Source organism: Pipistrellus kuhlii, unplaced genomic scaffold (genome assembly GCF_014108245.1).
Source record: "Pipistrellus kuhlii isolate mPipKuh1 unplaced genomic scaffold, mPipKuh1.p scaffold_m20_p_1, whole genome shotgun sequence".
Classification (NCBI taxonomy): Eukaryota; Metazoa; Chordata; class Mammalia; order Chiroptera; family Vespertilionidae; genus Pipistrellus; species Pipistrellus kuhlii.
Genome location: NW_023425404.1, coordinates 70,266,159 through 70,284,326, shown reverse-complemented (window position 1 = coordinate 70,284,326; position 18,168 = coordinate 70,266,159). Strand labels below are relative to the sequence as shown.

The following is an 18,168-nucleotide window of genomic DNA, read 5'->3' as shown; positions in this document are numbered from 1 at the left end:
GAGGGGAAAGAAGAATTTTTAAAAAAAATTATTCATTGAGAAAAATCTGAAAAACTTATTGACAGAATCAGATTATAAAACTCAAAGGGTGTGCAATAGTTTTGCTACCAATATGTTATAAATAAAATGACACTAAGGAAGAATATATTAAATGAAAATTAGGGTAACTCTTCACTTTCCAACTCATAATCAAATTCAGCAACTTCCATGAACAAAGTGAAAGAATGAATTATTGGCAGCAAGCTGCACTTTACCAAAAGAAATTTAAAAGGTAGACCAAAGGGTACTGAGGAGGAAGCATCCAGCTAATGGCTTCTTTGGAGCTATTCAAAACAAAACTGCTACTGCTTCTAATTGGAAATCTTAAAGCATGTTGTGCATTATGCATTCTACATAAAGCCATACAGAAAATAGAAAGGAAAAGCAGTCTGGGGCTTTTTACCTATCCAAACATTTTCTTATAAAACAGTATTTTTATTTTATTGTGTTGGCTGAATGTGTGTCTGTGTGCATATGGAGGAGAAGGAGAAGAAGCAAGTAAGGAAAAATTCTTAAGAGAAGACTGGCTTTAAAATCTATAGTAACACATTTCATCTCTCTGTTATACAATTAAGTTAAATAAACAACACTGCCTTATCTTTCACTTCAATATTTGACATTAAGTTCTTTATCTAGTTAGTACATTGAATTATTCTTATAAAAGATGCCACAGAGGTAGACACACATCTCAGATCAATTAATAAACTCTAGTGGTTATCCATTAGCAAATAAAACTTTTTCTATAAAAATGTATGAACCTTAAGAATTTAGATATAATATGTTTAATCACAAATCATCAGTAAAATTAAAAAACTGTACTATATTCAAATACACAAATAATTATACAACAAATTAAAAATAGGGTTAAAAACTACAGAATCCAAGATGGCTGCCCAGGTAAACACCTAGCCGCAGCCGCACACAACAATTTCAATAAAATACAACTAAAATATAAAATGGACATTACCCAGAACTACAGGAAAGTCGACTGACTGGAAATTCTACAACGAGAAGCAAAGAGAAAACCAGAAGGAAGCGCGGAGGAGCTGTAAAAGCCTGAGGTACGGAGACACGCGGCGCGCGGAGAGGACAGAGCTGGAGAGGAGGGCAGCTGAGTGCCTGGCTGGCGTTCCCTAGCGGGAAGGAGATAAAAGCTCCGACTGTGTTGGGCCCCAGTTCCGACTGCTCTGAACCTCAGTTCTAGGCCAGACCCAGGGGACCCAGGCTCATCCAGAGGGAGCTGGGCTGTAAGGCGGAGCCCCAGGGAAGCGGCGAAATGAGGTCCCGGCGGCGCTCACATTGTGTGCAGAGAAGGGCCGGCCGGCTGTGCCGCGGGATTGCCCTGACGGGAAGGAGATAGGGGCTCCAGACTGCTCTGAACGCCACCTCCAATCCCACTACCAACTGAACTGAACCCCAGTTCCAGGCCATTGGGGGAGAGCCTAGACTGTTTGGTAGCAGGCGAAAATCGAGGGCACCTTTCTCTCAGAGGCCTTTGCAAGGAGCACTGAAGGACCCTGAGACCCAGGAGCCGCATAGGGCGGGGCTGACGGAAGCCAAGGCTGTAGGCTCCACCCTGAAACCCCGCCCCACCTGTAGCTGCGAAATGTGACAACGAAATAGATCACAAACGAAAGAAATGGAGGACAAAAAGCGACTGGATATAGTGTTCAAATCTACGCTTATAAGTTTTTCAAGAATTTCCTAGAAAAGATCGATAAGACCTATAAAGATATGAAAAGAGATCAACTAGAATTAATAAGGAATCAACAAGAAATGATAAGTGATCAACAAGAAATGATAAGGGATCAACAAGAAATGATTAGGGATCAACGAGAAATAAAGAATACATTGTCTGAAATAAAAAAATATTATACAGAGTCCTAAACACAGAATGGAAGATCGCAAGAATCAAGTCAAAGATTTGGAACATAAAAAGCCAGAAGACACTCCTCCACAGAAGCCAGAAGGCAAGAGAATCCAGAAAATTGAAGATAATGTAAGAAACCTCTGGGACAACTTCAAGCGAACCAACATCAGAATTAGGGGGATCCCAGAAGATTGTAGAGAGCAAGTTATCAAAAACATACTGAAAGAAATAGTGACAGAAAACTTCCCCCACCTGGTGAAAGAATTAGACTTACAAGTCCAGGAAGCGCACAGAACTCCAAACAAAAGGAATCCAAAGAGGACCACACCAAGACAAATCATAATTAAAATCCCAAGAGCAAAAGACAAAGAGAATATTAAAAGCAGCAAGAGCAAAGAAGGTAGTTACCTTTGTCAGCTGATTTCTCAACAGAAACCATGCAGGCCAGACGGGAATGGCAAGAAATATTCAAGGTGATGAATAGTAAGAACCTACAGCCAAAGATAATCTATCCAGCAAAGCTATCACTCAGAATCGAAGGCCAGATAAAGAGCTTCACTAATAAAAAAAAGCTAAAGGAGTTCATCACCACCAAACCAGAATTATATGAATTGCTGAAGGAGGTTTTTTCAGAAGAGAAAGTAAATAAAGATAAAAATTATGAACAACAAATACGTAACTATCAAAAAGTGAATCTAAAAACCAAGGAAATTAAAAAAAAAAATCTGATGAACAATATTAACTGTTGAATATAATAGAATCAGAGGTATGGAAGAGGAGTGAACTGATGATTCTTGGGGAAAAGGGGAGAGGGGGATATGGGAAGAGACTGAACATAAACTGTGCACCTATGGATGAGGACAATGGGGAGTGGGGAAAGGGCAGAGGGTGGGGTGGGAACCTGGTGGAAGGGAGCAATGGGGGGGGAGGGGAGGAACATTTGTAATAATATGAACAATAAAAATTTATTTAAAATACATAAATAAATAAATAAAAATAAAAATAGGGTTAAAAACTACAAAAAAAAAAAAACCCACAAGGTATCATTATAATCATCACCTACTAAATGATGTTATAAATATATATTTACCTAAACCCAGGTAAGTTATTTTTATTTAATTAATTTCAATTAAATAGCTACTGAAATATAGTGTATTTTAAAATATCTCAGTTATTCCTCGCCAGTGTGGCTCAGGCGTTGAGTGTTGACCCATGAAGCAGGACATCGCAGTTTGATTCCAGGTCAGGGCACATGCCCAGGTTGCAAGCTCAATCCCCAGTAGGGGGCGTGCAGGAGCCAGCCAATCAATGATTCTCTCATCATTGATGTTTCTATATCTCTTGTCTCTCTCTCTTGTCTTGTTCCTCTCTCTATAAAAATTAATAAAAACATATAGTTTTTAAAAATCTTAGTTATCCCTGATGCAAGTAAGGATCAATAATATTTTTCAAAATACAGTAGGTCCTAGGTTTACGTCAAAGATCCATTCCTAAGGCACAATATAACACAATTTTCACCATTAAGTCGGAACCCACCTACATAAGCACCTACATCACTCACATGGAGCACATACACAGCAGTAATGAAGTGAAACAGTAAAAATAATAATAATAATAAAATAAAAATAAAAAAATAATAAATAAAATTTAAAAGAAAGATAACAATTCCTAGCCTTTACTTATGGTAAATAAATAATAATAATAATAATAATAATAATAATAAATTAAAAAGCACATATGTTCGCCGAAACCGGTTTGGCTCAGTGGTAGAGCATCGTTCTACGGACTGAAGGGTCCCAGGTTCGATTCCGGTCAAGGGAATGTACATTGGTTGCGGGCACATCCCCGGTAGGGGGTGTGCAGGAGGCAGCTGGTCGATGTTTCTCTCTCATTGAGTTTCTAGCTCTCTATCTCTCTCCCTTCCTCCTCTCTGTAAAATATCAATAAAATATATATATTTTTTAAAAAGCACATATGTTCATACAATACATTGAAATGACTAAACTTTTTTTTTTTATAAATAAACTAGAACTCGATGCAAGAAATTCATGCACGGTAGGGTCACTAGCCTGGCCAGCAATCAGGGCTGATCTGTGGGGTGACCAGCTGAGCAATAGAGGATCCCACTGGAAACCGCCTTGGCTGGCCTGGGGCCTACGGGCTGAGGGCAGCTCCTGCACTGTCAACCTGGCGGTCAGTGCACATCATAGCGACCGGTCATTCCACCAGTCATTCCACCATTCAGTCGATTTGCATATTAGGCTTTTATTACATAGGATGGCAGATGAGGACATAACACTAAATGACGTACGTGAAGTCCAGTGTAACCCGAGGACTGCCTGTATTAACACTGTAAAGTTCAAAAATAGTTATTCTACTAATTTTGTTGCCAAATAGCAACATTTTTATGATAAATGAAACATTGTTACTTAATACCACATGAATCATATAAGTGATAATCATTTTTTGGATATTTTAAAGTAACTAACATATTAAAGGCATGGTAGAATGCATGAAGAAGCAAACTAAGATTTGCCTCACTAAAAAGATGGATGATTGTAGATAAGTTACAATCTTCACCAAACTAGTATTCTTATCTATAAAATAAAAATTAAGACGATACCTACATTCCAGGATTTTTGTGAGGTTATAAAACAGTGTGAATTTGTGAACTTTAAAGAATAGCTAACAGTTATATAGGCACTTCCTAAACACTGTTAGTTACCTTATTTAATCCTCATAACAAGCTTATGCAAGAAGTGTATAAAAATAGTCAATGAAGAAACCTAGGCACTGAAAGTTAAATAATTTGCCTGAAATCAGGAAGCTATAAGAGCAGAAATGGAGAGGAACCTAAGCAACATGCCTTCAGAATCCATAGGTAACCACTACAATATGCTCCCTTTCTCTAATGAGACTAATTAAGTCAAATTCCTAGCACAGAGTACATACTCAATGTTATTGTCTTTTCTCCCTTCCACTAAGACCCCTTTATTTGCTGAAACTGGAAAAATAAGCATTTATGTTCAGCAAGTAGTTATTTACCACAGGAGATAACCATTCAAAATAACATTATAATTATTAACCCAGGCAACTATCCTATCCTATCCTATATAATAAAACCCTAATATGCAAATAGATTGAACAGCAGAATGACCAGTGGAACAACCAGTCGCTTTGATGCACACTGACCACCAGGTGGCAGATGCTTAATGCAGGAGATGCCCAGGCTCATGGCTGGCGAGCGCAGTGGCGGTGGCAGGAGCCTCTCCCACCTTCACTGAAGGCAAGCGGTGTGGAGTGAGGAGTCCCAGACTGCGAGAGCCCCAGACTGCAAGAGGGATGTCTGACTGCCAGCTTAGGCTCAATCCCCCGAGGAGTCCTGGACTGTGAGAAGATGCAGGCTAGGCTGAGGGACCACCCCGCACCACACACACACAGACACACACACACACACACACACACACACACACAAACAGTGCACAATTTTCGTGCACTAAGCCTCTAGTGTAACATAAGCTTTAACAATATCAAAATAATCTTCAATGTGCACTTATAACTCCTATCTGATATTGTCTAGGGCAGTGGTTGGCAAACTCAGAGTCAAATATCACCAGTACAACAACTGAAATTTTTTTTGAGAGCCGAAAACTGACTTCTGTGCATGGGCCACAAAGTTTCAATCACACTGTACGTGTGCACCTGCACATGATATTTTGTAGAAGAGCCACACTCAAGGGGCCAAAGAGTCTCATGTGGCTCTCAAGCCACAGTTTGCCAAACACTGGTCTAGGGTTTTTGCTTTTGTGCTTTTTTCAAGTGAATTGCTGTAAGTAGATCACTCGACAAGTAATTGGGAGAACTGAGCTTGAAATGCAGGTCTTTCAATCGTTATACCAATGTGTGTTTTTTTTAAATAGTCTTTTTATTTTTCAATTACAGTTGACATACAATATTATAATAGTTTCTGGGGAGGGTTGTTTTGTAAAAAAAGAAAGAATCATGTCTAGCTTAAGGTTTTATATAACACCACTGTGAAAATAGCCTCTACTAAATATTAAGTAACATATTTCACAGAAATTGGATTTAGGGTTTTTAGTATACTAGCCAATTTTTAAGTTACATATGTATATAGATTGCACAGAACAGACACATCCAAAAATGCAATAATAAAATAAAGATTCATATGCCTAAAAGATATTTGGCTGGACCAAAGAAAATCAGCTTACCAAGCAAGAAGAGAAGCAATTTATTACATTCTGCTTCTTTTTTGTTGTTGTTGTAGCTGTAAAGACATCTGTGTTTCTTTTCTAAATCAAACTCACAGTACTTACTACAGACTAACACACACACACACAAAAATATCCAGTTACTGAGTCCTTACTATGTGTGAGTCATTATGCTAGAAACATTACATATATAGCTCTGTAAAGCAGCTGCAATATTATTCTTACAAATTTCATACATGAGGGACCTAAACTCTAAGAGGTCAAGTGCCTTGCCCAACTTCACACAATTAGTAAGTAAAGAGTTGAGATTCTAATTCATATTTGCCTGAAACCAAAGTCCAAACTTTTCCTACAAAATATATCCAAACCTAAGCTGGGTATCGGAATCACCTGGGGAACTTGTTAACAAAATTAATGGTCAAATCCAAGACCTATAAATATCAATTCACAGGTATTCTGATTTATTTAACAAGCTTCCCAGGTGACTCTTATGCAGCAAGATGACATTGGTCTTAGGAGTAACACTTAAAAACCACTTTACTACCTCCAACTGCTTCTTCTATATTAGTTTGCTAATTAGAAGGTGAAATTATAGGGTCTTGAGCATCAAGTTTCATATTCAATAAGTGTTGTAGAGTAAGAACCCAATTCTATTTTAGATTGGGAAATACATTTTCATAAATCACATAACTTTTTTTCATTCAGCACCAAAACTTGAAGTGATCTCCTGTGCCCATTCCAACATCCCCTCCATTATCCATGCAACAGTGAAGTAATTTTTAAGCAAATCTGACCATGTCTATACTGCCCTTAGGATAAATTCTAAAATTCTTCACATGGTCTCCAAGGCTGCTACTCTCCCTCTCACACTGACTACCACCTCATTGGCCTTCTTTAGGTTCCTTCGCCTCCCCACACTCCTTTCCACTCTGGGTTTTCTGACACAAAGATTCTTGCTCTCCAGTTTTCATTCCAGTGTGTGTGTGTGTGTGTGTGTGTGTGTGTGTGCGTGCGTGCGTGCGTGTGTGTGTGTGTGTGTGTGTGTGTGGAGGGAAGCAGGCGAGGGGGAAGAGGCGGACTTGGAAGAAGAGGAAGATACATGATTGATAGATAGATAGATAGACAGACAGACAGACAGAGATAGATGATAAATAGATAGATGAATGATAAATAATTTGGGGCTATAATTATTACCATGAAAAAAAAAATTTTAACCTATCAACTCTGCCAGAGCCAAAACCAAGGTCAACAAGAGAAACAAGAGAGGTATCTGTCCACTCTTGTTCACCAGCCTCTGCAATCTCTCTCTGTCACCTTTAATTTACTACTGCCTATGTCACATTCCCAGTAATGTTTTATAAGTCACGCACTTAAACAGCTGGCTTCCATCTTCCCTATCTAATCATGTATAAAAATAAAACATAATTTATATTATCGCAATCATTTCCATGGCAAATGTGAATATGGCAGAACCCTAACTGAAGGACCTCAAGGAGAAGTAGCAGCTTGGCAGGAATTTTTTTTTGTCAAAGGCAGATGTTAGCTACTCGAGTTCCATTTATAGGACTTGTTTCCAAGCAAGTTTATTCTTTCCTGACTTCAATTTCCTCCTTTAAAAATGACACTTGGTAAACTCTCTAGATCAAATTTTTCTTTTTCTTTTGATTACTATAAGTAATCCTTTAGTAATATGAAATCAAAGCCTTTTTCTCCATTATAAAAATAATGTATACTACCAGACTACTTTTGCAAAGATTTGATACTAAAAACATGTATTATTTATAATGGAGAAAATTATTTTAAGAGAATTAATATTCACAAGCTCCATGGTGTGATCACTGTAAGACAAAATTAGGAGCTTTGCTGAGCAGTTCTCATCAAATAGAGGAAAACAAATAATAAGATCTGTTAAGTACTTGGAGACAAGTCTATGAAGCACAGTGTCTAGGGAAAGTTCTACCCTGTATTGTTTCAAACATCCCTCTTATTCCAAGTATGTCTCCACTCCCACTTCACCCCACCAGAATGTTCTGGTCCTTCTTTTGAAATGTAATCCTTTGGTAAAGAAAAGAGTGGTCTAACTAAAAAGACTCTCTGCTGTTTTGTTTTGTTTTGTTTTTAAGTACACAAATTTACCCCAAAATGTCCTGCCCCTGGATGAGTGCCACCTTTACTCAGGCCTAGTTGGTATTTGCTCACTAAACTACTCCATTCATAAACAATGCCCCTCTATCCTATTATCAATGATAACTGTTATTTTTCAAATTGTCCCTACCACGATAAAATTCTATGCTATGCAGCTTTTTGTAGTAACCATTTTAGTCAGTTCCCAATTCATCCTGACCCAAATTATTTTTTTTTCCCCCCCCCCGACCCAAATTATTTTTTAATTCCTCAGAGAACAAAGCTTACCACTATTTTAAGCCAAAGAAAGGGAATTGATAAATAAAATAACAAGCAGACAACCACTTAAAACCAATGTGCTATACCAATTAGAACATTTAAAACAAATGTCGATGGCTGTTGGAGGAACAGCTGCTGGGAAGAAGTGGATTTCCCATTTCAGGCCATTATCAGAAAAGCTAAGTTTGCTGCATAGTAAGGATCAGAAGGCCTGATCCTGATTACAGAATCTTGGGTTGGCTCCCACCTCATCCTTCCATACCTTCTCAGAAGATCTGTAAAATTCCATCTAGGAAAGCACTACAAGTTCTTAGAAGACTAAGAAGAAAGGATTATTTGGTTGAAATAAAAGCAGGGTTGAATGAGTTCCAGAAAGCAGGGTTCTCAAACTCGTGGACAACAATCTGCAAAAGAAGACAACTTCAAAAAACCAACTACAATAGAAGCAATATGCAAGAAGTACAATGAGAGGGGCCTCATCAGGAAAGAAGACAGCTGGTCCACAGCAGAAGAATCTGAAACCAGCCCTCCCAGGCACATGGGGGTGGGGGGGTCGCTCTGCAGAGAATCCCCCTTCTGGATCCGTGAGGAAGACCAGAAAGAACAAGCAGAAGACTTCTGGAAACGGGGATGGTGGCAGTACCAGCGAAGCCCCTCAGCCACCTCGGAAGAAAAGAGCCCGGGCTGACCCCACTGTTGAAAGCGAGGATGCATTTAAGAATAGAATGGAAGTTAAAGTGAAGATTCCTGAAGAATTAAAACCATGGCTTGTTGAGGACTGGGACTTAGTTACCAGGCAGAAACAGCTGTTTCAACTCCCTGCTAAGAAAAATGTAGATGCCATTCTAGAAGAGTATGCAAGCTGCAAGAAATCACAGGGAAATGTCGACAATAAGGAGTATGCAGTGAATGAAGTGGTTGCAGGAATAAAAGAATACTTCAATGTGATGTTGGGCACTCAGCTGCTCTACAAATTTGAGGCCCCAGTATGCTGAAATCCTCTTGGCTCACCCTGATGTGCCCATGTCCCAGGGTTATGGAGCACCACACCTACTGAGATTATTCATAAGAATCAGAGCAATGCTGGCATATACACCCCTTGATGAGAAGAGCCTCCCATTATTGTTGGGCTATTTGCATGATTTCCTAAAATATCTGGCAAAGAATGCTGCATCTCTGTTTACTGCCAGTGATTACAAAGTAGCTTCAGCTGAGTACCATGGCAAAGCCCTGTGAGGGTCTACTGACCGCTCACTATCATGTCTGGTATCTGTAAACACTCTTTTGGTTTTTAGTCTTTTTCTTGTATAATTGATGTCCTTTAAAATTGTTAATGTATAACAGGGCTTATATTTCAGTTTTTCTGTTTTGTTTTAAAACAGAAAATAAAAGGAGGAGTACAAGCTCCTTTTCTCATTTCAAAGTTGCTACCAGTGTATGCAGTAATTAGGGGAAAAAAAGAAAGAAAGAAACATTCAGTAGAACATTTTCTTGCATAGTTGACAACATTGCTTGAATGTTGGTGGTTCTATCCCTTTGACACTACACAATTTTCTAATTATGTGCTAATTCTATGTGATAAAAATGCCCTGATTCCTAGTGCCAAAGGTTCAACTTAATGTATATACCTGAAAACCCATGCATTTGTGCTCTTTTTTTAGTGGTGCTTGAAGTAAAACAGCCCATCCTCTGCAAATCCATCTATGTTGTTCCTTAGGCATTCTATCTTTGCTCAAATTATTGAAGGATGGTGGTTTGTCTCATGGTTTTTGTATTTGAGTCTAATGCACGTTCCAAGATGATAGAGGCAATGCATTATTGTGTAGCCACGATTTTCTGGAGAAGTTGATATTTTAGGAACTGTATTTCAGATCTTAAATAAAATTTGTTTCTAAATTTCAAAAAAATAAATAAATAAAATTTAAAAAATAAATAATAAAACAAATGTCAATTTTTAAAACTCTCTGTAGTTTTATCAACTTAGATGTCTTAGAGTATGTTTATTCCTTTATCACAACTGTAAAGTGTACTACTAGTTAACAGACCATTTTCTCATATCTACTCTGATTTCCCAGGTGGTCTTACTCGGTTCCATAGTCTTAAATACCACCTATAGTCTGATGACATCCAAATTTAAATCTCCGGGCACAACTTCTCTTCTGAGCTCTATACTTATCAACATATCCACTGAGGTGTCTAGTAAGCATTTTAAACTTGACATGTGTAGAGAAAACTAATTTTAACCTCCACCCTCTCTTCAGAAGTCTTTTCCATCTCAGGAAATATCACTACAATTCACAGTTGCTTAAACCAAACTCAAGAAATCTAAAATTTTGATACATGCTACAACATTAGTCTTGAAAACATTAAACTAAGTGAAATAATCCAAACACAATCAGACAAATATTGTATGATTCCATTTATATAAGGTACCTAGAAGAGTCAAATTCACAGAGAATGAAAGTAGAATTGTGACTGTTATCGGCTAGGAACAGGAAAAATAGGGAGTTATTGTTTAATGGTTACAGTGTCAGTTTAGGATAATAAAATAGTTTGGGAGCTAGATAGTGGTAATGGTTGTATAATAGTGGGTGTGCATTTATGCCACTGAACTGTACACTAAACATGGTTAAGCCCTAGCTGGGTAGCTCAGTTGGTTAGAATATCATCCTAATACACCAAGATTGCAGGTTCAATTCCTGATCAGGGCACATACAAGAATAAACCCATGAATGCATAAATAAGTGGGAGGTGGGAATCAATGTTTTTCTCTCTCTCAAGATAATAAACTTTTAAAAAAAATATTTTAAACTAGAAACCTGATGCACAAAATTCTTGCAAGAGTAGACCTCCTGTCCTCAGGCTGCCGGCACTGGCTTTCCTCTGGCACCTGGGACCTGGGCTTCCCTCCCGCCACTGGCAGGCATCCAGGACCCGGGCTTCCCTCTGGCCACCGGCAGGCATCCAGAACCTGGGCTTCCCTCTCAGCTCTGGCTTCGTCTGGAAGTTCATCAGGAAGGGCAGCCAGAAGGATGTCCAGTCTAATTAGCATATTATGCTTTTATTATTATAAATGGTTAACATAAATTTTATATTATGTAAGTCATTTTACAATACAAAAAAAAAGAAAAACAAGAAACCATCTCTTGCCTTCACCTTCTACATCCAACTCACTAGGAAGTCCTCCTGGCTCTATCTTCAAAATATTTTTGGAACCTAAGTACTTACCGCTACCTTTACCAAGGTAGATGACAGTCAAAACTACTGTCTTTAGCCTAAATTTCAGCATTAGCTACTAGCAAGTCCGCCCGTTTCCATTCTTATTTCCCTACAGCCCATCCTCTATCAATGCAGCTACATCATTTAAGGAATAAATTAGACCACATCATTATCCTGATCCAACAACCACATCATACTCAGAAAAGAAGTCCAAATTTCCGCCATGGTTTATAAGGCTTGGCATGACATGCACTGCCTACCATCCCCCGGGTCTACTCTAGTCATAGCGACCTTCTTGCTATTCCATCAACAATCCAAGTTGATCCAGCTCAGGGCTCTCCCTGTGATCTCTCTGCTCAAATGTCTTCAGAGAGCCCCTTTCTGACAACCCTATCTAAAACAGCACCTCCCATGTAGGGGAGTGAGGGGTGGAGGGCCAATGGTAAGATATGTACACATATAATACCTTAATAAAAAATAGGGGGGGAAATAAAAAATAAATAAAATAGCACCTCCCATCACTTTCTATTTTCTTACACTGCTTTATTAGCTTTCATAACTCTTATTACTTCCTAAAAGTATATATTTACTTACTATATCTCTTTCACTAGATTTTCAGCCAATGTTCCACAAGAATTTTTTTTAAAAAGACTCTTCCACTCTATCTCTGTGACTGTTTAGTCAGGGGCACTGACCTCTTCTCCCTTAGACTGTCAAATAGGAAAATGACAACAGCCAACACAAGTGGTCCAGTGTGAATGAATCAAAATTATACCTTTTTTGTCATATCAGAAAAAAATATACTTTTTGGTGCGTCACAGAATTTTAGCAATTAGTTTATGTGTGCCATGAGGTGGAAAATGTAGAAAACACTGTACTAGGCCGAAACCGGTTTGGCTCAGTGGATAGAGCGTCGGCCTGCGGACTGAGGGGTCCCAGGTTCGATTCTGGTCAAGGACATGTACAGTAGTTGCGGGCACATCCCCGGTAGGGGGTGTGCAGGAGGCAGCTGGTCGATGTTTCTCTCTCATCAATGTTTCTAGCTCTCTATCCCTTTCCTTTCCTCTGTAAAAAAATCAATATATATATATATATATATATATATATATAAAAATCAATATATATATATAAATCAATATATAAATATATATATATATATATATATATATATATTTTAATACTGTACTAGACTATAAACCCCTTAAAAATAGGAACTTGGACTTTTCTCCCCACTCTATCTCTAGGACCCGGAAAAGGCCTAGCACATGGTAAGTACCTGAATGAATAAATGAATGCAAGTATCTAGATATGTAGAAGCACTGAGTATTATACTTTCATTTTTATTTCATATAAATAGGCTTTATTGGACATTAAAGGAAATCATGTTATTTGAAACAACTAAAGGGCACCTCAATCATCCAAGTTCTCATTTTGCCTTTTTACCAGAGTCAGACTTTGAAAATGAACCAATGCCACCAATGTGGTTCACAGGACAAACTCTTCTAACAATGTGAAGGTCACCTCAATTTTTTAAATTAATTAATTTTAAAAAGACACTTCTAGCAGCATCAGGCAACTCCTCACATAGTTTCTGCTCAGATCTTCCTCCCCTGTTCACTAGTTCCTCACCAAGGAAATAGGAGGGGTTGTCAAGGTTCAGACTTCTAAAGACTAGCATACGTATAAAGCCTTTCCTAACTTTAGCTACCTGCTGGTTATTTTGAAAGGTGTACTATTAGATGTCTATAATATCTAAATACTTAATTACCTTAATTCCTTACAGATGCTTTTAACTTTTATGTCTCTGACACCATAACTTAAGCCATATTTCACTTGGCAATGGAATGATAAAGTGCTCATGCCCTAATTTCTATGGCATCACAAATGAAAATTTAGCATTTGCCATTCTGTTGCATATATAAGCACAGAGGCCAACAGACAAAATTACAAACCAATGGAATTATGCCCATACAAAATGAAAAATTTTCATTAATGTTTCTTGGCAGGCATATTCTTCAGCTACACAGAACATTTTAAGTAGCCTAACAGAAATATGATCCATCTATACCCTATATTCTCTTATGTAAGCTATTTTTAATCATTTTTGAAAGAAAATTCATATGTAGAGAAGAGGATTAGCTATGTTGGTCATCATCTTTTATTTAAGCTACCCCAAACAGCCCAAAGAATAGGACTAGATAGAGCCTTGGTCAGTTTCCATGGTGACTGGCAAAGAACCCCATGACAGTCCAGATAACATTCCAACACAAATTGGAGAGCTATAAGCTGTTTCAGGGTTTGAAGAAATCTTGTGTGTCTTGTTCAGTTCAGGAAAAATCTAAACACAGAGCAACCCTATATCCATACAGAGGATCTAAGCTGCATGCAAAGACTACCTGAGTACTCCTACCTTAATTTAAGAATGTTACATTGGTTAAGAGCCACAGGCAGGAAACCAACTTGTCATTTATTGCTCTTAGAAAATCCTAGCTTGTTATCTGCCCTGACAGTAATACAATCATTTTTTAAAGCAACAGTAGAATAGAGTTCTCCCTTCCAGCTCAGCTGAAAATAGACAGTTATACTTTACACTCGCTGTATTTAGAACAAGCAGCCTGCTCTCTTAAACCAGTAGCCTAAGATTTTTACATAAGTACAAAGGAGACTTACGTCCTTTTGGAAGACAAAAGAAAGGAAACTTCTTACAAATAATATCTAAAGAATTATTTAAAACAGTAACTCATTTTCAGTAAAATTGATTGAAGTGGTTAATTTGGCAAAGCATTTGAGGGATGAAGTTCCAGGAAGCAAGAACATGGTAAGAGGTTGAAGCTTATAATCACTTTGTCTTATTACAATGAATAAAGCCTCTTTAAAAGTTTTTTCTCATTCATCTGAACACTCATTGACCTATTTCTGACAGCAGTGCTAACCCCAGCCCTTTCACAAAGTGCAACTGCCAAAAATGAACGGTCACATGCTCCTTACAAAAAAACTAACAGGCTGGAATGAAATCTGTAATATGAAATATACCAAGGCCAAATTTAAAGCTTTAAAATGCCATACAACCAAAAAACTGGGTAAACTGACACAGCCAGTGTAGACTACTCTCTCAAATACAACAATAATGGGAAAGTAACAGAAGTAAGAAGTTTGAGAGAATCCAGGGTTTAAAAAAGAACTGCTGATTCATTCAGTCGCACCCAACAAATACACATGTATATTTCTCAGTGTATATGAGTAAGATGAGTAAATATGCAGACTAAAGGGAAGGTATTAGTAGAGAAACTAAAGATAACCAAAAGGAATTTGTGAGTTAAAGTCCTAGAAAAGGTAAGAAATGAAGGATCAAGAATTCTGGAAGAGGTATCAGGCCTGACATTTCTTTCTCTGAGGAAGGAGGGTAAGGAAATCATGATGAATACAGAGATACACTTAATAGAGGGAGAGAACAGTAAATAAGTTACCAATAAAAAGCCATTTTTATGAAATAGGAGGCAAGATAATGTGCTGGGAGAGAAAACACTAGAATAGGATAGAAGGCTTCAGAGAGGAAAAGATCTAGAAGAAGCATCTGTATCAAATGAGAAGTAGACTGGAGACATGTCAAGAATCAAGTCATACAGAGATCCTCTCTCCAAATGGAAATGACCATTTCCCAAATAGTCACTCAGGCTGTAAATTAACTAAGAGTGAGGATAGGGGCGGTCTTTTTCAGCTCTGTATTCCCATGACAAGAAGATCACTAGGAGATGACAGGCTCTTAATAAATGTTTGATGAATGAATAAGCAAAACTATTTATGAAGGAACAGGAAAAAAAGTAATTTATCAGAAAACTATTCATTATTTTCATTGATTATAAACCCTCCATGTAGCTATTATTACAATTATCAAATATTTGCAAACAACTCATCAACCATTATGAATATTTTTATTTCTTATCCTAAAAGAAATTCTTAGTTTTAGTAAACACTTTTGCTCTAATTACAAATATATTTGCTGTGTCTTCTCCTCAGTAAATGTAAAAATTTGTGAATTTAAATGCACTTATACAACATGCTTCTTATCAAGAATTGCCTTTGAATGAAGAAAAGTAAAAAATAATGATTTTGCAGCTGTTCCTTCTGGATCTCCTGCCCCAGTCTCCCCTCTAGCTTTAAAACAACTATGTTTTAAATACTAATAGTGTACCCTTCCTCAAAAAGGCTAACCATACTATTGAAACAAACTATTTTTTCATAAGAAATGTGTCTGTTGTATATACTACCAACCTATAATAAATAAAAACATAAGAACAAACTAATTTAATATAGTGTTCTCCCTTTACAACACTGGCATTAAAAAAAGATGAACACCAACCTTATGAACTTGAACTATGTAGTACAATATATATCAGGATTTCCATATGTAATTATGAGAAAAACAGTTTCATCCATATTTAATCCAAATTCACACCATAACTAATATTTCAGATTATAACTATATGTTCATGCTGGCATTTGGACAGTTATAACAGCTAATAAGAATAGCTCTTATTAGCAAAATAAATGAACAAATAGAAACAGACTCATAGATACAAAGAACCGACTAAGGGTTGCCTGAGGGGAGGGAGATTGGAGGACTGGGTGAAAAAGGTGAAGAGATTAAGTAACAATTGATAGTTACAAAATAATCTCAGGGATGTAAAGTACAGTATAGGAAATATAGTCAATAATATCATAATAACTATGTATGGTTCCAGGTGGGTCCTTGAAATATTAGGAGAACACTTTGTAAGTATATGATTGTCTAACCATTATGCTTTACACCTGAAATACAAAATAATTCTGAACATGAACTATAATTAAAAAAGAAAATTTAAGACTTAGAAACATAAAAAGAGAATATGTTTCTTATCAGCATGTACTATGTGCAGACACTGTGCTAAGTGTTTTATATGTCTTATCTCCTTTAGTACACCCTTAAGAGATAGGCACAAGCAAGAGTCACATAGTTTACAAAAGGCAGGGCCAGAATCAAGCCCAAATCTCTCTGATACCAAAAAAACTAGTCTATTAACTGCTATATACATAACTATTATTGAAGAAAAACTATTATTTAGAAAAACTATAGACAATTCGAATTTGCCATATATATCAAATATACATATACTCATGACCACTCTTCAGTTAACATGTTCTACTGTCATTACCAACATTTCTCCCAAGAGTTTACTATGTACCATCACTAGGCGAGGGACTGAGGATTTAAAAAAGAATAAAACCAAAATCATTGCCCTCAAAAGGTTCATAGACTGGCATAGGAGATAGTAAACCCTTTTAAAATAATGTGGAAAATGTTAGTCCTTTTCCCAAAGCATCACAGCAAAGAAAATAGAGAGCAAGGGTCACTTGACAGAAGACCCCATTATAAGGGTCTGAATAAGGCAGTGGCATTAAGGAACAAAATGAGAGCACATATTCTAGAAAGCTTTAAGTGGTAGAAATACCTGGAGAAGGTGACTGATAACATATCTGTGTAAGACAAAGAAAGTTATAGAGAAGAATTAGGTTTCACACATGTTGAGTTTGAAGGCTCATGAAGCACTTAAATAGACATCTATAATAGACAACTAGACACACAGGTCTTGTTTCCAGGAGATATCTGGGCTGGTGATGCATTTGGAATAGGGCACATATGCAGTAACTGGGAAGTGGGGAAAGATGCAATTACTGGATAAAAAGTATAAAATGAAAAGAGGGCCAGATATAATCATGGAGTACACCATCTTTTAAGAAGTATAAAAAAAAATTTTAAAAAAAAACAGTGCATAAGCAAATAAGCAACAACAAGCCCTCTGTTCCATACCAGTCCTTGAAAAACAAAGCAAAACAAGATAAAACTTTGCACTTACATACTGTGAAACCTGTCTATGCACTAAATTCATCCATGTAGCAAATATTTATTATGTTTTTCCTAAGTCTTAAAACATTGTGCTAACTGCTAAAAACAGCCAAGGATAAAGAGAACATATTTACTAATCATAAGAATCTAGCCAAGATAGTAGTCATATACCAAGTAGGTTAAGAGCACAGGATCTAGGTTGGTATTCAAACCTTGGCTCTATCATTTATTTCTTGGGTGACCTTAGTCAAATTACTTAGCCTCCAGGTACTTATGAGTTCTTATCTACAACAAGGATCACAATAGTATCCATTCCCATATGGTTGCTATAAAGAGCAAATGTATATGTAGGGAGGGGTTTGGGATGAGAATGGGGGGATGAAGACAATTATGTGATACCATAATCAATAAAAATAAAAAAAAGAGTAAATTAGTTAAGAACCATGTCATGAGTACCACAGTTTGACATATAATAGATGCTCAATAAATGTTAATTATATTGTTATCATAAAAAGTACCAAAAT

The 18,168-nt window shown here is 37.1% G+C and overlaps 1 protein-coding gene and 1 pseudogene across 2 annotated transcripts in view; one reads left to right on the top strand and one right to left on the bottom strand.

Moving 5' to 3' along the window:
- The window catches only part of NUBPL (NUBP iron-sulfur cluster assembly factor, mitochondrial), a 215,008-nt gene that overhangs the window by 184,943 nt on the left and 11,897 nt on the right, over positions 1-18,168 (bottom strand). The window lies entirely within an intron of this gene.
- Positions 8,674-9,991, top strand: LOC118726442 (annotated as a pseudogene).